General features: G+C 42.2%; 1 long non-coding RNA gene across 5 annotated transcripts in view; it reads right to left on the bottom strand.

Moving 5' to 3' along the window:
* LOC113268068 (uncharacterized) overlaps positions 1–25,537 on the bottom strand; it is a 107,108-nt gene that overhangs the window by 64,346 nt on the left and 17,225 nt on the right. Inside the window, exon 2 of one of the 5 annotated variants that reach the window (XR_008957788.1) lies at positions 11,997–15,100. The exons of 3 other annotated variants lie outside the window; for them this stretch is intronic. This is a non-coding gene — a long non-coding RNA (uncharacterized LOC113268068). Of the gene's footprint in view, positions 1–11,996; positions 15,462–25,537 lie in introns of those variants that run through there. One more of the 5 variants, XR_008957787.1, reaches the window with a different exon arrangement.

Here is a 25,537-nt window from a genome sequence, read left to right as displayed (position 1 = left end):
GCCTGCGAGAGGTGACCTTCAGCCCTAGAGTCAACCCTTGGTTTTTTCTGTCATTTGCCTTCTCTTCCTCCTCCAGCTACCTCCTTCCACCTCCTCTCCTGCCTCTTGCTTCTCTCTCTCTTTTCCCCCCCTCACTTTTCCCTTTTTCTGTTTTCCTAAGATAAGTTCCTCCTTTGCACCTGGCAGTAAATTCTGGATGACAGCTTAGCCCAGCAATGGCATTCAGGAGTAGAGAGCTTGGGAAGGGCATGGAACTTGTCATGATGATCCATAATATTCTCTCAAGAATTTACAATTTCTAGCCAAGTCAGTTAGGCAAGGAAATTAAATAAAAGGCATCCAGATTGGAAAGGAGGAGTCAAAACTAGCTCCATTTGCAGAGCACATGACCTGGTATACAGAAAATCCTAAGGACTCCTCTAAAAAATTCTATTAGAACTAATAAACAAGTTCAGCAAGGTTGCAAGATACAAGAAAAATATACAAAAATCTATTGTGTTTCTAAACAGGAGCAATGAGAAAAATGCAAAAGAAATCAAGAAAAAAAGTACATTTCCAACAGCATCAACAACAACAAAAAAAGAAACGCTTAGAAATAAATTTAACAAAATAAGTGTAAAACTTATACTCTGATAACTAGAGAACATTTCGGGCAAAAGTTAAAGAACTAAATAAATGGAAAGGCATCTCACATTAATGGATTAGAAGACTTAAGACTATTGTTAAGATGGCAATTCTCCTGGAGTGCCTAGCTCCAGTTGACAGACCATGTGACTCTCGATTGTGGGGTCATGGGTTTGAGCCCCATTTTGGGCACAAAGATTACTTTATAAAAAAAAATTTTAATTGAATAGAAAATTTAATTTAATTTAAAAAGATGGCAATACTCCCCAAATTTATCTACAGATTCAACACAATCCCTGTCCAAATCCCAGCTGACTTCTTTGCAAAAATTGACAAGAATGGGGTAAAAAAAATGGATCCCACAGAATGGGATAACATTTTTGCAAATAATATATCCGATGAGAGATTTGTATTAAAAATATATAAAGATTATTACAACTCAATAATAAAAAAGAAAGAAAACCCAATTTTTAAAAGGTGGCAAAGGATCCAAATAGACATTTTGCCAAAGAAAATATGCAAATAGCCAATAAGCACGTAAAAAAAGATCAATATCACTAGTCGTCAAGGAAATGCAAATGAAAACCACAATGAAATACACTTCACATGCAGTAGGATAGCTAGAATCAAGCGTTGGTGAGAATGTGTGAAATTGGAACCCTCAAACTCTATTGGTGGGAATATAAAATGATGGGGTCACTTTAGAAAACAACCTGGTAGTTGTTTAAATATGTGGTCATGTTACCATGTGACTCAGCAAGTCCATTCCTGAAGCACACACTGAAGAGAAATGAAAAAGTATGTTCACACAAATATTCATAGAACATTATCTATAACAGCCAAAAAACAGAAACAATTCGCATGTCCAGCAACTGATGAATGGATAAATGAAGTGCGGTATATCCAAACAATAAAATATTATTCCCCAATAAAAAGATACATGCTATGGCATGGATAATCCTTGAAAACACTATGCTAAGTAAAAGAATCTGGTCAAAAGGACCATATATCTACATTAAATGTCCACAACAAGCAAATCCACAGAAATAATAAATCAGTGCTTCTCTAGGGCTGGAGAAGGTGGAAAGCATATGGGGGGATTGAGGAATGTTGGTTAAGGAATATGAGGTTTCCTACTGGGGGGATGAAAATGTTCTAAAATTGATTATGGTAATAGACACACAACTCTGTGAATATACTAAAAGCCACTGACTGCACACTTAAATGGGTGAATTGTATATAATATGAATTATGTCTCAAGCTGTTTTTGACATGAAAAAAAGAAATCTAAAAAAAAAGAACTCATGACTTGAAAGTTGTGCCTTTTTAAAGCCTTTGTGGAGAAGACAAATCAACTTCTCCAGAGTATCAAATATATATATATATTTATATTATTATATAAATTATATATATATTATATATAATATATAAAATATAAATTATTATAAAAATATTATATATATATTAAGGTGCTATTTGAAGTTCTGGTATAATTTTTAGTGCTGGAATTTACTCACTGATTTAGACCAGTCTCTCGCTTCATTTGTATTGTTTTTGTCTATGCCATAAAATGGTGATTAATAAAGTCGTGATTAACAGGTCAATGGTATATGCCTCACAATGCATTGTGAGTCATAATTATTTCCATCGATAGTCACTGTCATAGGCAAGACAACTTGCCTCATGAAAATATTCAGGAGTCTATCTTTCCTGTTAAATTGGGTTATTCAGGAAAAAAAATTTCAGAAAAGACCCTTTGGTCAAGTATAAAGTAGATTCATCCTTCATCATCCATGCACATGCGGTGGGGCGCAACAGAATTAACCACTTTGGAGAGTGAAAAACAAGGTGGCAGAAGATGTCTCCCATGTTTTAAGCTACTCTTTGGTCACCTTTCCCATTGCTCTGAGCAAAACTGGAGGCTTATGAGTAATTAGTATTATTCAAGTCATCAAAGTAATTGTGTTTTTAAAAATAAGTATGTTTATCATCTCTTTAAAAATGTCCTTTCACTCATGGTGACAGATCCTGCTAGATGCCCTTAATACCCTTTTCCTTTTCTTCCTTAGGAAGCTGTGAACATGGCTGATAGAAAGTACATTTCCTATCCTTGCCGGTAGCTAGGTGTGGCCACGTAAGGAGGTTCTGGGAAATGGGAGAGAAACAGGAGTGGTGTGTACAATTTGCAAAATCTCTCCTTGAAAGGAAAGGGTGTACCTTTATTTCTACCCTGCATGCTTCCTGCTGACTGGGGTGTGGACAAAGGGCCTCACCGCCAGCACCTACTGAAACCACAAAATGGCCTTGGCAATGGGAGCTTTGCAAGCTACTGTAACAAGAAAGCAGGAGCCTGGGTTGCCCCTGGACAATCTGTTTTCCAGCCTTTTACATGAGAAAGAAATGTTTTCTTCTTTAAGCCACTTCTGTTGGGAATGTTGAGTCTCTGGCAACCAATCCTACATCTTCATCATTAGGCTTGCCTACTCAACAGTCTTTGGATGCTCCTGGTTCTCTAAAATCAAAGCCCAGCCTTCCTAGCCTGCGTGTGAGATCCGAGAGCACTGGCTGGTGCAGAAGAGTCGAGTGATGGTTGGGCGTGTTGGCCTTTAGAAGAGGAAGGGTCATAGTCATTAGGCAAAAACAGCAATGCCTTGTCTTTCCTTGTTTGGATCCCATTTCCCGTCTAACATGAGCCCTGCCTCTTAGCCCAAGGGCTTGTGTTTGCTCCACCCAATATGCCCCATCTGTCTTTCGGTCTCTCTCTTTCTCTCTCTCTCTTTCTCATTTCTATTGCTCTTTCAGACTTTTTCATTCTATTTCCTCTGTCCAGAATTTTTCTTACACCTCTCACCTAAACACCACAGGTTCGCCTTTTAGACCCAACCTAGTTTACAGCTCCCCCGTAAGTATCCCTAATTCTAGCTTTTTCACTTTCCACCCTATTGTCTCTGCCTTTCTATCGTGCTTATTGTCCGAGTTCTCAAGTGGCACTGACTATATACATCACGTTGTATTGCTATTTGCCCTTTAAAGCATATCCTGTTTTCTCAAACAGATTACAGTTTGCCCGAGGACCAAAATCATTTCCAGTGTGCCTTTGCATCTACAATAGCCCAGAATAGCAGCCTGAACACGTTAAGAATTCAGTAGCTGCTTGCTGCTGCTGTAAATGGTACTGTCAATCCCGAGAACAAACTTCAGCAAATGGATAACCGTTGAAAGTTTAGCCCCATCACACCCCTCAGCAAACTCCTCGTCCTTCACACCCTTCCTCTCTGCGGTTTCCAAGAGATGCCTCTTGGAAGATTTCTCTGAACCATTCAAACCTATTTGTCCTGATTAGACTTTGTAAATACCTCTACGATTACTCATTACTTTATATAATAATCATTTGTTTGCTTGTTTATCTTTGCTCCTTGATTGCGAACTCCTGGAAGATGAGAATTATGTCTTATTCATCTTAGAATTGCTTGCACCCAGCCAACGACTGGCATATAATAGATACTCTATAAATGTTTGTTGAATACATACATGAATGATAAATAAAGACAAAAGCCCAAGAAGGCTCACGACTTCCCATTGAATTTGCTATTCTGCCTTTCAAGCTGGTCTCTGGAGCCCTTTGACCCCAGGTCCCAGGCTTTCAGTGGCTCCGTGGACATTAACTATCCTCTTTGACGCCCACCAGGATCACACGGTGGCCCCTCCTCCAGCTCCACTAAAATGACAATGAAGTCCATGTGAAACCAGCCTGCATTCAAGTGAAACCAAGGAGAAAATGTTGTTTGTCAAACTTAAAAGACAGATGTTAGTACTTCTCAGTTTCAAACTGAATCCTAACCCTTGTGAAGTTCAAGTTTCATTTCTGCTTGGCCAAATGGAATTTCCTGAGTCTATGTAAGAGAAGTTTAAGGGTCTCTATTAGAAGGCTTTGAGGACTTTGGTATTCTCTCTAAGTGATTGCCCAATTTTATTTTGGTAATTAACATACACATCTCTTTTCTCTTAAAGGGCAGAGGTTTTACAATTCAAGAAAAAAATATAAGTTTTTGCCTTTGTTCTTGGCAAGTTGTTCAGTTTGTTGCTCCACAGTGATATTCAAAAAACAGGTAGAGACAATTCCCAAGATCCAACTGTTACTGGCTTTTCCTCCTGGGAGGAGAGAGGGTTCAGTGAGCCAGACTGGGGGTGGAACATGAGTGGGCTCTGTTCTCTGCCCAGCTCTGACTCATGCAGCCTTGCAATCCTCTGTTGCTGAAATCCCCTGTGCTTCTATGTCCCCGTCTGGAAAATGGGCTAATCGCCTTGCCTCCAATCTGCCTCCCAGGAGTGTTGCAAGGATTAATGAGTTAATAATGTTTGAAGAGCACTTTGAGCTTCGGATGAAAGATACAGAAGAACAAAGTGTGATGGATATTACGCATAATTAAAAGCTCTAGCAGAAACATTGGTCTGAGTTAACCCCCCATGCCACAATAACCAGCCCTCAGACATAGCATGGAACCAGTATTCAAATCTATATATCATTTTCCCTAAAAGGGAATTTTTTTTTTCCTAAAAGGGAATTTTAATCGGATCTCATGATTACTCTAAACTAACTTGTTTCATGAGCAGAACCATCATAATCACTGTGGGCAAATGTCTGGTTCCATCACCGCCCCGACCTGGGGCTAACGTATGCCATGATTCTCCCATACCACACTGTGAGCTTTTCTAAGATAGACCTTTCTAAAGAAATTTTAGGGGCGTCAAGAAGACTCACAGCCCCCAAACCATTTCCCCATGTGATCCTGGATTCTTGAAGTTCCTTTAATAGAAGACAAGCCTCTGTTCAAATTATACAGAAGACTCCCAATACACATACCACCCAGGATGGCAAAGCAGAGTACCCAGCCTGTGAATGAAGTCTACGTCTGGCATAAATGACGGCAGACCCCACTTCCCACTCAACACAGGTTTCAGGAGGTGAAAGGGAACAAATGATCTTGAGCTCAAGGATGGAGATGGGGTCTTCCAAAATAAGAGGGTCTGGGTGCCAGAAGGCCAGAGTCAGATCCCAAACACAGTCATAGCCTCCTTCACAACTTCACACAGAGCAGAGGCTGCAAAATACAGAACTCTCTCTCCTGCCTCCACAAAACAGCCTCCGCTCACACCTACCCCACTGAGATGCACACGCGATATACTGGAAACCCTCGGGCAGGACTGAAAGAGCCGCCTGTGCTGCCCTCGCTGATCTGTCAGGCGCAAAGGCAGGGTACCGTGAGAGCTCAGCAAAGTAATCCCACTCACGCTTCTCCCAAATGACCACATGAACTTTTTAATAGCGGCCGCAGAGCACTTCAACTGTGTAAAGTGCTCTCTTTGCTTATCAAGCTGCTGTCTGAGCTGGAGAGGACAGAAAGCAGGGTCTGCAGGTGGGAGGTTATACTGTCCATCACCTCCACACCGGTCTGCTACTGACATTAAAACAAAATACGGCGCTATGGAGAGGCCTCGGGGATGAACAATGACGGCCAGAGAAGCAGGTGGCCAGGTGGCTGAGGCTGTAGGAAGCAAGTCTACGTAGACCAAGTGGTCGAGTCTTGTAGAACCAAGTCGGACAGGCTCTTCAGCCTCAAGGGTAAAGCCCTGGGAACCATGATGACTGCTTCATGCATGTCAAGCATTGTCCTGTGACAGAGGGAATTTGCTTTCTCGGCGTCACTCCAAAACACAGGGCCAGGCCCAACGCCCAGCATGTGAACACATTTTAATCCAACAGAAGGACCTACTTTCTAATAGCACTAACCCAAGATGGAGTTAGCAGGCCGCTGTCCATCTCTTAAATTCAGAGACTGGTGAGTGTGATTTAAGTCTCATTAAGTGACACTTCACAGTGAGAAGCATTATTGAGATCCTGATGCATGCTGATCTGAGAGTGGGGAAAAAGAGCAAAGAAAAATATGAAGTGTCTGCATGACCAACTCGGACCCTGTGTCTAGCAAATTATTCTCTCCAGGCTCCTCTTTCAATATTTACCTCCTGTTTATTATATATATGAGTCTTGGAGAATCTTAAGATTCGTTATAACGAATAATGATTCCCTACAGAATAAAGGGCTTCGCTTTGTATTCTAAAACAAAATCAAGAAATTCGAATAAATCCAGATTCTGATCTTCTGAATCGTGTAGAGAAATGGGTAGAAGAAAAAGCCTTCGAAATCAGGGAGTTTGAGACAGACAAGCGGCTGGAAAGCCAAGGACGGGCCTCTGGCCGCGCACATCCCCTCTCTGGCCTGTAGGTGGCAGCATGTGTTTGTGGCTGTCGCACCCATTTTGAATGGCGGCTGGAGGGCCACCGGGTTGGGTTGGAGTTCAGCTGCTTCAATTTTCAGAACACCCAGCATAATCAATGAAAATTTTAATATCCTTAGGTAACTGACTTTGCTGAAAAAAAAGAAAAAGAAAAAAACACACAGAAGTCTGTTCCGCCTTCCCGCCGAAAGAGGAAGCGGCCTATTGATTACATGCAAGGTCATAGCTCCATCAGACCTGCCACTATCGCATTTTTTTTACATTGACCACGTATTGAACCCTTTCTTTTTTGTTGAAATCTACATGACTGCAACAAAAACTGTCGTTTACCATTCTTTTGTCATTCTCAGGTAGATTTTAGAAAGAAACCGATAAAGACGTAGCTAATGCTAATCCAATGAAAATTCAGAAAGCCTGTGAACTGTGTCTACAGCTGAAACCAGGAAATTGGGCAAATGTTGCTTTTTATAAATTAGTAAAAAAAAAAATATATAAGTAATGGAATGCATTTCTTAAGGCATTAAAAAAAAAAAAAGCAGATGTGCCACAAAACACTAAACATGCAGCTCCCTATGCTGGAGTGTCTGTTAATCTATTAACATGAACCCCACAGTAGGCCAGAGAACAGAGCAAGTCTCCCATTGCCACTGCATTCAGTCTTTCGGAAAACTCAAAATACACAGTGTGTAAAGATCCTCCAGGGCAGACATTCCCAACCAGGAGGTCAGGATCACCCTGTAAGTCACCAAGCTCCCCTCCAACTTGGGCCAGGCAGGGGAGGGGGGAGCGCAGATAAGGGCTGCCTCCCAACTCCCCCCTGCCCCCACCCTCAGGCTCCCAGCTGGGAAATGGACACCTCCGTGTGCACCTCAGAGGTCTGCCCTGAGCCCGCTTTCCAGACCTAGACCTCCCCTGGTGCCCAGAGTCTCGATCCTTTGGGAAAATAAAAAGTGTTCCACTTCTGGGAGAGGTTGCTCGCTCCTGCTGTGGGGTCAGAAAGCCCCAGTCTTTGGGGGAATTTCCAAACCGTATTGTTTGATTTCCTGAAACCTGCCTACTACCCCTAAAAACCAAAAGCTGTTTTGCATAGTTGGGTTTTTTCCCCCCCTTTAATTAAAGAAAACTTGAGTTTTGTTTTGAAAATTTCACAGCTCACCTAGACATAACTGGATACCAGGGTAGCGTAAGGTCGGCTTAAGGAGCCACTTCTTTCAAAATTTGGTGCAGGTTATAAAAAGGAAGGGAGATAAAGACATATCCAGTATTTTAAAACGTGTCCTTTCAGAAGATCAGCTAATGCTTATATGTAGTATTTGAGACACATTATAGAAAAGTTGTAAGGTTTACATTGAAAACGTAGGTTCCATAGGCAGGTTTCCCCAGTGTGTTGCCTTGCGGATGTTACTGTATTACTTTGCTAGGGCTACCACAGTAAAATACCACAGGCTGGGTGGTTTAAGTAACAGAAATCTAATGTTCTATTTTTTGTTTTCTAGTTCCGGTGGCTAGAAGTCCAAGACCAAGGTGTCAGCAGGGTTGGTTTCCTCCAGGGCCTCTCTGCTTGGCTTGCAAATGGCTGCCTTCCCCCAGTGTCTTCCCCTGGTCTTCCCTCTATGTGTGTGTCTGTGTCCTCATTTCTTCTTCTTAGGAAGACACTAGTTATATTGGATTGGGGGTCACCCCAATGACCTCATTTCGATGTAATTCCCTCTTTAAAGACCCTATGTCCAAATTGAGTCACATTCTGAGGTACCAGGCGTTAAGACTTCAACATGTGAGTGGGATGGCGTGGGGAGACAATTCCAACCACGAGAGTTACCCAACCTTTTGAGTCTCACTTTACTCATGCTTCAAAGAGAAGGTAATAGTACCATCATCTGAGTTTTTCTGAGGATAAACCGATGCAAGGCTGCAAAGCACTTCCCAGTGCATAGAGTTTAGGCAACGTTAGCTGTGGTCTCTACTTTCATCATCAACGAGGTAGCAGTAAGAGGGCAATCCATGTGTCCATGCCCAACCTCAATGAAAATGCCTGACAGCACCGAATCAGAAATACGGGGATGAGTCCACACCTTCTCTCCTGCTCCTAGCACACAGGTGCCTCAGAGCAGAGGACTGCTGGAGCCTCCGGCGATTCCTGGCAGAGACAAAGCCCGGCCTGTCCATCCCTGCTCCTCTGGGGAAAACGGCACAGCCATTAACCTGGTCACCCCAGGAGTTGTGACACCTGATGCTGGCATTGCAGCGAGCTACTGAAACAACATTGTTAAGGTAGCCTAAGAATCCCAAACCACAGTGGATAAAGGCAGCGATTTCTCGCTGGGGTGGGGAAGGGGCTCCAAGAAAGAACAACCGAGCATGTGTGTTTCAGAGAGAAAGGTACACGAAGATCTGCTGAGTGCCTCACTGTTTTCTCCTTCACCACACCTTCCCACCAGTGCTTGTTGTTAATTTATGACATTCGGTGCTAAGGAGACTGTCTATAGATTTAACATTGGCATTTCCTTCATGCAATAATCCTTTGAATCCCATTTGCTGTAAATTTCTGCAGGGTGACATAAAAATGATCTTTTTCTTTTTTATTACTGAGTACATTATAATGAGCTATTTTTTTTTCCCCAGTATTTGGGAAAGGCTTGAATAAAGCACACCGGTTTTGAACCCCCAAATCCACCTCATTTGGCCTAAGTCCAGGAAGAATGCTATAACTATAGGGGCATGGGGTACAAATTGTCACACTATCCATTATTTTGAAAAGTGCTAATGGAGAATGGCTCTAATGATATGATTTTCCCCACACAAGCAACTCAGACCACCACCTGATATAAGGAAAACATTTGCATGTGGCTCCATATGCCAATTTCTTTTTTTTTTTAAGATTTTATTTATTTATATGAGAGAGAGAGAGAGCACGTGCACGTGCACAAGTGGGGGGGAGGGGCAGAGAGAGAGAGAGAGGGAAAAGCAGACTCCCTGCTCAGCAGGGAGCCCAGACAGACTCGGGACTTGATCCCAGGTCCCCAGAATCATGCCCTGAGCCCAAGGAAGACACTTAACCAACTGAGCCACCCAGGTGTCCCTCCATATGCCAATTTCAACAGGGTTAGTCTTTTTTCCATTATATTATACGCTTCATAAAGTTGTCTCTAGTTGCCATATATGCAGTAAGGTATAAATAGAAGAAGAATATATTCTCTAGCACCCAATAAAGGGTTTCTGAGATTCCACATGAAGGAAGGAAAAGAAAAGAGAGAAGTCAAATGTTTGGAGCTAGGAGTTTACCTAGTAAAACCTTCCTGTGGTGCAGTGAGGAGCCAAGGTATTTCTTTCTCCCCCCTTCTACCGTCTTGTCCTTGCCTCTCCTTCCGGGGTCATAATTCCTGCTTTGGCCCAGCTCCTACTGTATCACCCTGGCTACCAGCCCCAGCAATACCACTCAAGGAAGGCAGAATAATGGCCCACCAAAGATGTTCATGTCCTACTTCACAAAGTTATTATCTTAGAAGAAATGTCACAATACTTGGCAAAGGGGAATTAAGGTCACAGGTGGGAGTAAGGTTGTTAATCGCTGATCTCAAAATAGGGAGATCATCCTGGATTATCATGGATTAAGGACAAAGGTTCTTAAACGTGGAAGAGGTAGCAGAAGGGTCAGCGTCAGAACGAGGTAGCATGAGAAAGACTCAATCAGCCATTGCCAGCTTTGAAGATGGAGGATGGGAGCCAGTAGCCATGAAATGTGGGCCGCCTCTGAAAGCTGGAAAGGCAAGAAAACGGATTCTCCCCTAGAGTGTCCAGAAAGGAAGGCGGCCCTGCTAACACCTTGATTTTGGCCCTTTTGGACTTGTGACTTTCAGAACTGTAATATAATAAGTTTGTGCTACTTTTAAGCTACTAAGTTTACGGTAACTTGTTACAACAGCGGTAGGAAATCATGCAGCACCTCTTCCTCTCGGCCCTCTAGAACTAAAGGAGGAAGCAGCATCTTGCAATAGGTCTCCCCACTGTCCTTGATTGGCTCTCAGATCTTTCATCACATGCATAACCCACATATCTAGGTTCCTGACTGGACTGTGACAGACACACGTACCATAAATATGAACTGGTATTTAATTTTCTAAAAAAACAAAACAAAACCACAAATGGCAAGAGACAAAAATGATAGCTAATAAGTTAGTTGTCTCTGCATTGTAGATACTGCAAAGTCTAAAGCTATTTTTCAGACGTCTTTTCCAGTGGGAAACTCTGCATCCATATAGCCACACGTACGTGAGTTAAATATTGTATGCTTGGCATCTCTGATCAAGCAAAAGAAGGGAATACACACGACGTGGAAGACCTCGCTCTGAAGAATTTTCTTCCTAAAATCAAAAGCTCGCCCATTTTACTTCAGTGTCTTGCCAGATCTGCCCAAACCTGCTCTAAATAACCAGTGCCATCAAAAACTCACCTCACAAGTTTTAACCATGGCATTTTTCCCTATTGGGATTTCATAGGAATACAAATAATGCGATCTTCCTGCCACTTTGGCAAATGCAATATCATGCGTCACTGCTAGGTTTTTTCCTAAGAGGACTTAGGCCTTTCAGGGAGGAGGTGTTTTAAGTGAAGTTAGTTTAGATCTTTAGGAAAAGCTGAAGTATTATAGCCCAGGAAGTATCTGCTCGGTTATGGAACATTTATTTTATAAAAGGCTTTAAATAATTCAGTTTCTTCTTAATAGCTCATTTAAAGACATTATTTTGTTTGAGAAAAAGAAAATTCACCAATTATAATGAAATAGTCCACCTCGGGGGCAAAAGAAGTCTCCTTCCTCGTTCTTTTTCCTACAACTGCTCTGTTCTTGAAGGTATAAGAGCATTTCAGGACCCTGGCCCAATGGATAGCATATTAGTTTCCTAGTGCTGCGATCACAAACTCCACAAACTTAGTGTCTTCAATCAACACAAAGTTATTATCTTAGAGCTCTGGAGGCGAGAAAAGCAACACGAGTCCTAGAGGGCTAAGGTCAAGGTGCCAGAAGAACACGTTATTTCTGGAGACTCCAGGGGAGAGTTTGCTCCTTCTCTCTTTTACCTTCTAGAAGTTGCTGATATCCCGTGGCTCATGGTCCTATCACTTCAGTCTGCTTCATGTGGCCTTTTCATCTGCCTCTGACTCCTCCTACTTCCCTCTTAGAAGGATCCTTGTGACTGCATTGGGCCCACCTGGAAATTCAAGGTATCTGTCATGTTAAGATCCTTAACTTAATCACAGCTGCAAAGGCCCTTTCGCCATATAAGGTAACAGTCACGGGTGCTGGGGATTAGGACATGGATATATTTGGGGTTATTTTTCAGCCTTCCACAGTCGACCCTCTGGCCCCCAAAGATTCACACCCATCCCGCATACAAACCACAATCAGCCCCATCCCAAGATAACCAAAAATCTTAGCTCATTACAAGTCCAAACTCTCATCCAGGTCTCATTGGCTCCAAACCCCCGAATCTCATCTAAATCATCCAGATGAGGTATTGGTGAGTCTCTTCACGGATCTCATCCAGCAGCAAATTCCTCTCTTTCTGTCGACTTGTGAAATTAGAAAACAAGTTATATATTCCAAAACTATGATGGGCCATGCATAGGTAAGAGTTATAGACATTGCCCAATGTTCAAACGCAACCAAGCAAAAACTCCATTACATTTTTGGACCTAGGAATGCTTTTCTGTGGTTCCTGGCCCACAGCTTCACCCTTGAAGTCATCTCTTTTCTTGGAGGGTAGCACATGTCCAGAGCTAAGTACTTTTGTCAGCCTGTCTCCTACCTGTAGAGCCTGGGGATTCCCCCCACCTTCTTTCATTTGGCCTCTCTGTGTCTCTTTCAGTCCAAGCTGTCATCGTTTCTGTTGGTATAACATTCTCAAAAACCCTATGGGCTGTTACTCAGCCTACCACAGATAGCATGGACAGGATAATTAACAAAGGGAGGTAAGTGGGACTTCTGGAGAGGAGAGGAGACTATCTATGTTGTAAAGCACTACAAACACAGAACACAGTCATTCAGGGTTCTTCTGTGTGGGTTTAAGGCACGTGAGGACTTTAAATAAGTTATACACTAGAACATACTATCTGAAGGAGATTTGAACTGTGATATATCTCCGTACAGGCAAAAAAGTCAGAATGCAGGCCAAAAAGGAAAGCCATGCTGCCCAGAGGGGGCTGATGACTAAGGAGAATAATCAAAAAGGGGGGGGCTGCTCAGATTACAGCAGGAGGGATTAGGAAGCACTTGTTTCTAGGAAACCAAACTGGAGTCAGGATGGTAAACAAAGCCATGAACCTACTTTCTGGGAGATTCTTTTTTTTTTTTTTAAAGATTTTATTTTATTATTTGACAGAGATAGAGACAGCCAGCGAGAGAGGGAACACAAGCAGGGCAAGTGGGAGAGGAAGAAGCAGGCTCATAGCGGAGGAGCCTGATTTGGGGCTCGATCCCATAACGCCAGGATCACGCCCTGAGCCGAAGGCAGACGCTCAACCGCTGTGCCACCCAGGCGCCCCTTTCTGGGAGATTCTTAATAACTTCTTTGGAAAGGGGCAGCATCAAGGACTTTATTTCCTGAGCTCAACTCCCCATTGCTGGTAATATGGACACTGTAGAAGTGACAATCGAACCATCCCCTCACTTTCCATCCACTGACCCAGCAACAGGGAAAAAATAAACCAGGGAAACACTCAGGCACATGTGTGGCCAGCAGAGCCTCCCACAGATATGCTCTGGCAGTAAGGGTAGAATGGCCGTATTATGTGCCCATATACGTCCTGGGACTCCTGGTGCCATTTTTGGCTAACCCCCAAAATCAGATCGACTTTCTCCCATAGGAATTTATCATACATTTCAGTAGATGGAGTACAAATTAGAGACAAATAGAGTGACCCATCTAATTCCTCCTTTTCAACTGATTTCTACAATTGCAATTTAATTACATTATGGAACCGGATTAATTTATAACAGTGATAAATAGGCCCATTAGGGATCATGAAAATGTAGCCTAGAGCCACAACGAGATATCATGTTAAACCCACTAGATTGGCAAATATTGAAAAAGTCTGACCATAGCAAGTATTGCCTGGGATGAGAAGAAGTGGGAACTCCTGAGGGATTCAGAGGGGGGTTTCAGGTGGAAGAGGGAGGTTAGCATTTAATTCAACTACTTTGGAAAACAATTTGGTAAAAATTAAGAAGTGATACCACACAACCCACTCTGAGCTATAGACATGTGCAAAGTCTTGCACATGAGCCCATGTCTTAGACAGTAATCCAGCCTATTGACAGGAAAATCAATCAATACATTGCTGAATATTCATACAATGGAATACTGTATAGCAGTGAATATAAAGAAACTATAGCTGCATGTTTCACTATGGATGAATCCTAGTAACTTAATATCTAGTGAAATAAGCAAGCTATAGGAAAATATATACATCTGGTCTGACACTGTTTAATAAGGTTCAAATCGAGCATCACATTATAGAAAGCTAGCATCCATAATACTTCTGCAAAGAAAAGAAAGGTAACAAAAATAAACCAAGTATCAGGATATTGATCAAGTGGAGGTAAAGAATGGGATGGGGAGCTTCTGCATGGGACTTCAAGGGTTCTAGGCATGTTGTATTTCAGGGGTTTGTTTTATTATTAAGATGGGTAATGTTAATATGTTGCATATTTTTGAAGTATAACCAGGATGCACTTTTAGAATTCTCCCCCTGTCCTTCCAAAATTATGGGGAAGCCCTTTTCCTCCCACCACTGAAGAAAACTTCAGTAGAGCCCCATGACTGTGTTGGTCATGCTTAGAAATTCCCACAGTCATCTCACATGACTCAAATCAGAAATTAAGATGTCTTCAACCTTCATTCAGCTCTGAGATCTGGCTCTCTCATTTCTTCCAGCTAGGCATATCATGGGCCTGCTACTTGAGCTCAGTTTCCCCCGTCTATGATCACCTCCACTGCCACTGCCACCCCCAGAGTTCCTACCAAGTTCACTTTCTCCCCAGAGAGGTAGTACTTACCTCTTTCGCAAGAAACATTCATGTCCCTTTGACCCCAATAAAGGGAATGCACATCCGCCCCACTCTCCTTTGTCCTGCCCCAGAGCATTTCTTTGACCCAGCTTTGTTTCCTTCTCAATTTCTGGAGCTGGAAGGTAGAGATCAGACAGTAAGTACGTGGACGGTCCCCACCCTGAGCCTCAGGCCTGACATTTTCAACCCCATCCTTAGCCCCTCTTTCTAGGTGAGGGGTGGAACAAAAAAATCACAGAATGGCTTTCACCAGAGGAATCAAATTCAAAATTCCTCCAAATGTCTAATCTCTTTTATATGCATGACTTGATTAAGAAACCCAAGAGTTGGGGCGCCTGGGTGGCACAGCGGTTAAGCGTCTGCCTTTGGCTCAGGGCGTGATCCTGCCGTTATGGGATCGAGCCCCACATCAGGCTCCTCCACTAGGAGCCTGCTTCTTCCTCTCCCACTCCCCCTGCTTGTGTTCCCTCTCTCGCTGGCTGTCTCTCTCTCTCTGTCAAATAAATAAATAAAATCTTTAAAAAAAAAAAAAAGAAAGAAAGAAACCCAAGAGTTACGTAACTTTTTTTTAAATTTTATTTATTTATTTGTCAGAGAGAGACAGAACACAAGCAGGGGGAGAGACAGGAAGAGGGAGAAGCAGGCTCCCCACTGAGCAGGGAGCCCAATAGGGGACTTGGTCCTGGGATCATGACCTGAGCCGAAGGCAGACACTTAACCGACTGAGCCACCCAGACGTCCAAGTTATGTAACTATTTCCTGGTTATTTCCTTTTAAAAGTTACATCTGGTACCTGTTTCTCAGTTCACCCTGGTATTTGATATCTTTATATATCGGTGCCTTAGGCAAATATTCTAACTTCACATCTTTTGACAGGCGTTATCAAATATTTCACTTTTCAAATGGGAGAGAGCAGCCTTGTGTTAGATTATAAAAGCCACCTGCCTTCATGTGCTTGGCACTCTCAGACCTGGCTCCCTTGGGGTCAGCGCCTTCGGCTCATGGCTGGTCATCCTTACTGCTTCACTACTGTGAGCGTTAGATGAACGCAGAAGTAAATCACCACACAAATATAATTTGTTTTTACTATTATGACTACAGCACTTCCTTGACAGCCTTGGAGACTATATTCCAGAAAAAAACTTTGGAAGTCAGGATCAAGGTCTCCTAGAAAGTATGGAATGGGGGGCGCCTGGGTGGCTCAGTCCATTAGGCATCTACCTTCAGCTTGGGTCATGATCTCAGGGTCCTGGGATCGAGGCCCACGTTGGGCTCCCTGAACAGAGGGAAGTCTGCTTCTCCCTCTCCCTCTGCCCCTCTCCGTGCTCACGTATGCTCACTCTCTCTCTCTCTCAAATAAATAAATAAAATCTTTTTTTAAAAAAAGTGTGGGGTGGGGAGGAAAAATATAATTAAGAGGACACAGGAACAAAAAGTTCTAGAAGATGTTTGCTGCTAAAACAATTAATAGCTGTTATATTTGAATAATATTTTTAAAATACTAACTTGAAAAAATGTAACCCTTCTTCTGAATAATCTTCAGCTGGTCAAGAAGTACTGCTTTTGATTATGGTCTAGGGTAGAGTCACCAGACATACAGGACGCCCAGGGAAATTTGAATTTCAGATAAACAATGAATATTCTTTTAGTATAAGCATGCCCCTTGCAATATTTGAGACATACTTGTGCAAGCGATTATTCACTGTTTATCTGAAATTCAGATTTCCCTGGGTGTCCTGTATTTTTATATGCTAAATCTGGCAACCCTGGTCTAGGGAGGAAGTTTCTTTCACAAGTTTTATGTTATGCAAATTGAATCTTTTTCAAGTTTTCAAGTCAGCCCTCACTAGATTGAAATGTCGAGTGTTTTACTCTTACGTTCTCCTTTGTTCCATTTTCATAAATCTCAGTAAGATATACAACCTCCTGGACTTTTCACAAATACTATGTTGCTAGAGGCTTTTTACTCCTTGTATCTAGTTCTGTAGTATAGATTGAGTGTGTGTTATTTGTTTGTTTCATAAACATTCATAGAGTACTAAAGTTAAGATGATAAGAAAGAAGAGACCCATTCCTCCCCTCATGAAGACTAGGGTCTAGGGAAGGAGACAAATAGTAACCAATCATCACAACCCCACTGACCTGCTTACATAATTTTTGAGGGGGGAAGCAATAATTGTTTTTGTTCTCCCTAATTAAGGATCTTGATCTAAACCACCCATATTTATTTAAAGGTTATGGATTTTTAAATTGTACAGAAATAAAACAATGACATTAGAATCATAGTTGGCAAAACTCTGGCTGGCAAGAGATTTCTCTCCCCCAAACCATCTGCCTCACTTCTCTTGTTTTCACAGTTCTGATCCAGTTGCTGCCCTATCCCTTTTGACCCTTGGTTAATACTGGAGTCCTGATATACTTTTCCCTTCCATTAATTCCCTTTCCTGGCACTGACCAACACCCTTATTTTCTCATTATTGCATGAAAAGAGGATACCTATGGTTTTCTTCTCTAAGATAGCTTATAAACTGAGATCTTTTCAAATATTTTAATGCCCCTCCTATCTCACCAGCCTTCTGTCCCTTCCCCAATGACTAGCTTTCGTAGAGATGATTTTGTACCTTTAGCTCATTATTAGGATTTCCTTGCAACTCATCTCTTATTTCAAGAAACTTTCATTAGTTCTTACAGTGCCCATTCCAAGACAATCTTTGCATCTCCACCTGCATTTAAATTTGATAGACGTAAATATAGCAAGTTTGCAGCTCACCAATCTCTCCATATTTCATGATCTTCTCCTAGCCCAAGTTTCTCAACCCTGGCACTACTGACATTTTGAGCGAGACAACTGTTCGTTTGGCATCTGTCCTCTGCACTGGCGGATGTTTAGCAACGTCTCTGGCCTCTACCCATAGAAGCCAGTAGCAGAACCCATTTGTGAGATATTCCCCAGTTGTGATAACCAAAAATATCTCCAGAAAAATCTCCGAAGTCCAGGGAGGGAAAAGGGGACAAAAACATTCCTGGTTGAGAACACTACGCCACCCCAAAGTCTCTATTTTTTTTTCACTTAAGGTTGGTTTTCTTCATATGAGTATATTATGGGGTGACCAGTTGTCCCAGTTTGCCTAAGCCTGGAGGGTTTCCCAGGAGACAGAACTTCAGTGTTGAAGTAGACAAAGTCCTGGACAGACCAGGACAAATTAGTCATCCTATTGGGTGACACAGTCTTTTTTTTTTTTTTTTTACATTTATTTATTTATTTATTTATTTATTGGACAGAGAGAGAGACAGCAAGAGAGGGAACACAAGCAGGGGGAGTGTGAGAGGGAGAAGCAGGCTTCCCGCCGAGCAGGGAGCCCAATGTGGGGCTTAAGCCCAGGACCCTGGGATCATGACCTGAGCCAAGGGCAGACACTTAATGGCTGAGCCACCCAGGTGCCCCGACACAGTCTCGAATCCTTGTAAATCCACCAACACCTTTCCTTTATTTTGTCAGATAAATGTCATCTTGGCTAGGTATAGAATCCTTGTCTTAGTATTACCTTCTCAGTAGCCTAAGCATATTACTGCCTCACTTTCTAACACAAAGGGGGATAGATAAAAAGTCTGAGTCTAGTCTGATTGTATTCCCTCTCATAGTAATTTATTCTTCCTAGCTGGAAACTTGAACGATTGTCTCTTTAAGCCATAGAGGTTAAAAATTTTACCAGAATATACCAAACATACACCTTTATCCTCACTCTCCCCTTCCATCAGTCTCTCCTGGAACTTATACAATTCTCTCAAACTGCAGATTTGTATGTTTCTTCTTCATGTATTCAATTATTGTGTCCCCTCCATCTCTATTTTTTCTTCTTCTGGAATTCCTTTAGTCCACATGACATGTCTTATAGATCTATATACTCCAGGTCTTTTATCTTTGTCCTTACTGTTTCCATCTCTTAGTAACTGTTTTGTTCTGTGTTTTAAGACATTTCCTCCACTCTTTGCTTCTCAACAATGACCATTTTCACCTTCAGTTTACCTACCAATTGTTTAATGTTAAACAACATCATGGGTTTTTCATTTCAAAAATCTTTTTGGTACTATTCTTAAATCTGCTCTAGGCTCCTATTTTCATTCAGGTTGGTGTCTGTCTTCTTTAGCAGTTCAGTTTCATTAGGAGCCAGGTTATTTATTTGTTCTCCCTTATTCCAGCCCCCAGGCCCCCTCGAGGGTGCTACTATTCTCCTTTGTGCGTTGGGGCTCAGGTTCAACTGTTGGGACTCCCTGGATGATGGAAGATGCTATCATACATTTTCATGTGGTCCAATGGTTTCTTGGTCCTTGGTAAGACAACAGGAAGATGCTTCTCTGCTCTCTGGCCTCCCCACACTCACCCATCCTCAAAAAAAAAGAAGGAACCCACCTGTTACAGACCAACAGTTTACCTTGGAGAGCAGGGAGAGGTGCCATGCATAGTTATTGAATCCAGCATCACTTTCCTCTCTGCTATTTATTTTACCTTCATTTATTCCTTCTCTAACAGTCTTCCTCTTTTTATGTAGATTTGAGTTTCTTCCCTATGTCATTTTCCTTTTCCCTGAAGAATGTCTTTAAGCATTTCTTTTTTTTTTAAGATTTTATTTATTTATTTGAGAGAGACACAGATAGCGAGAGAAAGCATGAGTGGGGAGGAGAGGGAGAAGCAGGCTCCCTGCTGAGCAGGGAGCCTGATGTGGGGCTCCCAGGACCCTGGGAACATGACCTAAGCCAAAAGCAGATGCTTAACTGACTGAACCACCCAGCCACCCCTCTTTGAACGTTTTTTACAAGCGAGGTCTACTGGCGACAAATTTTCTCAATTTTTGATTATCTGAAGAAGTCTTTATTACTCCATCACTTTTGAAGGGTATCTCATTGGATACAGAATTCGAGGTTGATGGGTTTTTTTCTCTCAACATTTTAAATATTTCACTCTATTCTCACTTGCATAGCTTCTGAAAAGAAGTCTGCTATAATTCTTACCTTTGCTCCTCTACAATTAAGGTAGACTTATAGCACCTCACAACCTCAGGCTTCTTTGAAGATTTTCTCCTTGTCTTTGATTTTCTGCAGTTTGAATGTGATATGCCTAGGGGTTGCGTTTGGTATTCATCCTGCTTGTGGTTCTCTGAGCTTTCTGGACTCCATGGTTTGGTGTTGATCATTAATTTTAGGAAATTCTCAGTCATTATTGTTTTAAACATTTCTTCTACTCCTTCCTCTTTCTTCTGATATTTCTATTATGCATATATAACACCTTTTGTAATTGTCCCATAGTTCTTGCATATTCTCTTTTGACTTTTTCATTCTCTTTTGTCTTTGCATTTGTTTTGGAAGTTTCCATTGACATTCCTCCAAGCTTCCTGATTCTTTGTTCACTTGTATCCAGTGTATTGATGAGCCCATAAAAGGCAATCTTCATTTCTGTTAAATTTTTATTATTATTATTATTAATTATTATTATTATTGTTAGCCTTCCTTTTGGTTCTTGGAGTTTCCATCTCTCTGATTATATTTTCCATTTGTTCTTGCATGCTGTCCCCTTTTTTAATTAGCACCCTTGGCCTATTAATCATAGTTGTTTTAAATTCCCAGTCTGATAATTCCAACATATCTGCCAAATCTGAGTCCAGTTCTGATGCTTGCTTTGTCTCTTCAAACTATGCTTTTTGTCTTTTAGTATGCCTTGTAATTTTTTGTTGAAAGTTAGGTGTGAATACTGGGGAAAAGAAACTTAGTACTGGTTTTCATGGAGGTTTCTGCTCATCGACTTCTGTCCAGCAAACTGTGATTCTCCGTATCTACTTATCTGTCTCCTACTTGAAGGCAGTGGTTTGTCCTATGACCACAATTCACTGATAGATCTAATAAGACTTGTTGATTTTTCATTTGTTTAGCTTTCTTCTTATCGTGAGGATGGCAGTAATGACTTTGAAGTTTTTTAATGCCACACTGGAAACCAGGAGTCCTCCCTTCTGTTTACACCAAAAACACTACCCTCTTTGCAGGCCAACATACAATTTATTTTATCTGCCTCACCTAGGCTCTTTCCACTAACTCCAGGCTCTTGCCAAGCACACAGAGAATAAGTCCTGAATCAACTTTCTCCAACAGAATCAGCCAGAGGTGGTGCTGTCCTTGTACCCTCCAGTCCAGCATCCTGCTGGCTTCAGGAGGGGGGCACACATTTGGGGGAAGCCTGGACACACTTAAGTTGCTGTCTTCTCCTAAGTCTTCTTAATCCACTTGCACCTGGTTAGCTGCCAAATCAAATGTAGATTCTGCCTCTTCTTTTATTTTTTCCTGCTGCCACCAGCCTGGCCCAGTTTCCCATTCCTTCTGCTCACTCTTCCTCACAGGGCATTTTACCAGCTTCTTCTCTACAGGTCTCTTCCCAAATCATCCCGGTTTAGTTTTCACTAACAGTGAAGCACAACTTGGATCATTTCACTGCCTCCTCAGAAATCGTCAGTGTCTTCCCACTGCTTTCTGGATTAAATACAACATGCCTAGTCCTGACATTTAGGACCGATCTGCATTTCTAATCTCAAATCTCATTGATCTCCTACAAGCAACTGACTCCCAGCCAAGCTAAAATTGTAGACATTTTCCCAACACCTGGGCATTTCCTATTTTGTGCCTTTGCCTTATCATTTCAGTTCTGCCACCTAAAATGCTTTCCCAGGTTGCCAAATTCTTACCCACTCTTCAAACCCTTCTCCTTTATAAATTCTTTTCCTCATTCTCATCACCAAAAGCTAACTCTTGCTCACTCTCTTTCTCTCTCTTTTGTGAGTCTCCAGGCCACTTTCAATTTCGGCATTGAACACTCTTTTCTATGACAGTATTATTGTCCTTTGGGCACCTGTCTCTTCTGTCTATGGTATTTCTAGTGCTTTGAGAACAGTCTGTGTTATAGTAATCTCCATATTCTTTTGCAACATCTAGCACAATGGTTTGCAAACAGTAGCTGCTTAACAAATATGTCTTCAGTTTACTTAAAAGCATGTCATTTTAAGGTGGAAATCCATGACTTTCAGCACATTCATTACAGTTTTGATCTACCAAATAAAATAGATTATAGTATATCCTTAACACTCACAAGGGAGAGAAAGACTGGGGACCTGGATGAATCCCAAATACGACAAATCAGAAATGTTCATATATGCCCTTAATTCATCCTTCATTATGTTTCTCCCGATAGCTATGGGTTTACCCAACTCTCCACATGTTAAATACATTTTCTGCCTTTACTTAACTTTTTCTCTTACCTGATGACCATTTTACCCAAAGGAGCAGTTTTTCGTCACACCATGAATGCTACTATACATGTGCAGGGAGGACACAACCCAGGGAGAAATTGGTGGTCACCTAGCCTAGCAATATGTGCTGTTTGTTTTTATCTCCCCAAAATGACAAATTACTCTGTTATGGACTCTAAGCTGGTTTGCTTTGGTTTGGTTTGGTTTGGTTACAAATAGTGACCACCACAACTGTTAAACCCTTATTGTGAGGAAACTGCTATACTAAGAAGAATATTCAAATTATCTGCTACTTGCCATAGATATAATTTAGTTTCCAGCAAAAACAACTTTGGGTTTGGAATATTACCCCCCTGCTTCCACCTGATTCTCGCTCTCCCTCATTGGAAACCACACAGCTGCAATGATCATCAACATTCTAAGCCACTAGAATAAGATAGACTTTTTTTTTTTCTTTTAAGATTGTATTTGTTTCTTTGAGAGAGAGAGAGAGAGCACAAGTAGGCAGAGTGGCAGGCAGAGGGAGAGGGAGAAGCAGACTCCCCGCTGAGCAGAGAGCCCGATGAGGGGCTCCATCCCAGGACCCTGGGGTCATGACCTGAGCCGAAGGCAGACGCTTAACAGACTGAGCCACCCAGGAGCCCCTAAGAAAAACTTTTTCTGTTGACTTTTTTTTTTATTGAAGCAAAACACACACCACATAAATTTACCCTTAGTGACATTTAGTACATTCACAATGTTGTGCAACCCTCACCACTATCTCATCCCAGATCTATTGACCTTTTTTTTTTTCTAATGGCTTTTTGCTAAAATAAATTTGGACCAATTTCTATAATGTAGGCAGATATTAATTTTGCAGAATTGGATATTTTAAATCATTTAGACTTGCCAGCTTTTATCAATTGAACACATAAACAGCCCAAAAGAAAGAATCACTGTCTGGTCTCTTGGTCGGTCTGTATAGAAGCATTTTGAAAGTAATATGTACTTGAGATTCATTTGCCTTCGGAGGATGAGGCAACGTGGTTTCTAGCTCCTGGCAGTATGCTCCTGGCACTGTAACAAACCTGGAGGAGGCACAGGAGACCCAAGACCTTGGCACATTTTCACCTAAGCCGAGTCACACCATTAAACCTCAGTTAGGAAATATCAATAACTTTTGAAAAGTGGATTGCAGTTTAGCGTATTACCAGCTGTCAGCGCCTCAGAAACTAAATTGAATGGCCAGGGAATTGAGATATGAAAAGTAAAGGGGAAAAATCACATGGGCCTCCTTTAATATCATTTTGTGACATGTCCCCCCACACTCACTCCACCACCGTTCCCCAACAACTGAATAAAACATAAATAGTAAAAACAGAGGTTTGGTTATGTTTTTAAAGAAATAGGGACAGAGCGATTATAAAATTCCAGAAGTATAGAAGCTGATGTCTCAAAAACCACTACTCGTTCTACTCTTATATTTTATAATATAAACCAGATGTTTTGAGTTTTTCCAAATAACTTCTTTCAGAGAAATAATGCTTTGGTCTTTGGCATGTTTTTGATCTTAGGTAAATTACTCCTACCTATTTTTTTTCCTCAACCTTCACGAATGTTGTTTTCAGAAATTTCTCAAAGTAAATATCCCCTAACGGGGCTAATTTGATTTCACAACTATCCATTTTAACATTGAATATTTATCATATAATAGGGTAATGGTTTTGAAAAATTGGAATTTAATGAGAAAAATGCATTTATGTAAGCCCTTTGACCCAAAGATATCCAATTCTTTGGAGCATCATTAGGGAAACATTAATCCAACAGGGTTGGTTGGCAAATAGAGATAGGAGCAGTGGTCCAACATATATTAACAAAGCCCAAGGTCTCTATTATGGTGGATTTTGTCGGCTAACACCAAAAAAGAGAGAAGGAAAATTCGCGAATTCAAAAAGTGTCCCTTGAACTCGTTAGATTTGCTAGAGTAAACATTCAACCAGTTTCACAATGAATTACATTAAATCTTCCGAGGTTCACTCTGAATCTTATGGTTTGGGTGTATTCCAGGGTCATAGAAAACCAAACGGTAACACAAATGAAGATGGCCATAAAAGTAGATAAAAGTGAAGCTAGAAATTTCCACACTCCCTGACCAAAACGTCTCTGTCTCACCAGCCTGGCCCCTCGCCCTGGACTGATGGCCAAAACTGGCAGATAAATAAACACTCTAAGCTGCCAGGTGTCTTAGTCCAAATCAGTCCAATCTAAGGAATAAAGTAATCACTTGGGCCTCACCACGTCGCACAAGCGGGCAATTCTGCCGTGTGCGTGTCTTGGTCACACGGGCACGTTCACATAATCACATTGCCAGTTGCAAAATAAATTAACCCCTCTTCCCACAGCCTGTATCATTCTGCTTCTTTTGCCAGCCGCGCGCGCGCGCGCGCGCGCCCCTTAGCCAGGCAGCCGCAGCCGCCAGCAGGCTGGCCACGGAGACCGTCTTGGATGCCGTCTGGGGGTTAGCCCAGACAGCCGTTCTAAAGAAATCTTCAGATCAGCGCTCCCCCAGCTTCCTCCACCCCCCAACACCACTGGTTAGACAATAGGACAGCAGGGGCGGTCTGATCCCAAGTCGAGGCTCTCAGTCTAGCGCAAGAGCACAAACCCTACCCAAGCAGCGCACGCTCCCTTCCCGCCCACGTCCTGGCAACAAAGGGGCTCGGACCCGCGGGCCCCACGGCCATGGCTGGCACGCGGCCTCGGTGGTCTTAGGTCCACCCAGGCCAGTCCCGTGCTCCACCGGCAGTCCGGGGGAGAGGGGTGGCGTGCAGCGCGTTCACGGTGCTTCACCCAGAGCAGAGCATTTCCTTTCATTATGCTCTGCTTCAAGACCAAGGTCAAACCGTGGTCTGCGGCTGAAGGCTTTTGGGGTCTTCAATTTTATAAGCCTTGTGGACGGATGCAAAGGAGCCCAGGGAACGTGGAGTGCTATCGATTCTGAGTAAAGGAGACTATCTGGGGTCTAGGCTAAGAGCTGGCCCAAGTCTTGTAACACGTTTCGGTAAATATTTCAAGGAACAGCTATAAAGTATAAACCAGGAATGGAAGCCTCAGAACAAAGCATCACATTGGAGAAACACGGTCCATCTGCAATGGGCCCCTAATGGCCTGGCTGTGGCTTTCTGGGGGGGAAAGGGTAATAGAGGAAACCCACTATCGCCAAAAAATGAAAAATGGGCCTACATTTTGGTATAAGGCCTCTGGCCTTTTTCCAGTGGGACATA

The sequence above is a fragment of the Ursus arctos genome, unplaced genomic scaffold (genome assembly GCF_023065955.2).
Source record: "Ursus arctos isolate Adak ecotype North America unplaced genomic scaffold, UrsArc2.0 scaffold_6, whole genome shotgun sequence".
In the NCBI taxonomy this organism is placed as follows: domain Eukaryota; kingdom Metazoa; phylum Chordata; class Mammalia; order Carnivora; family Ursidae; genus Ursus; species Ursus arctos.
This window is presented reverse-complemented; position numbering and strand designations above follow the sequence as displayed.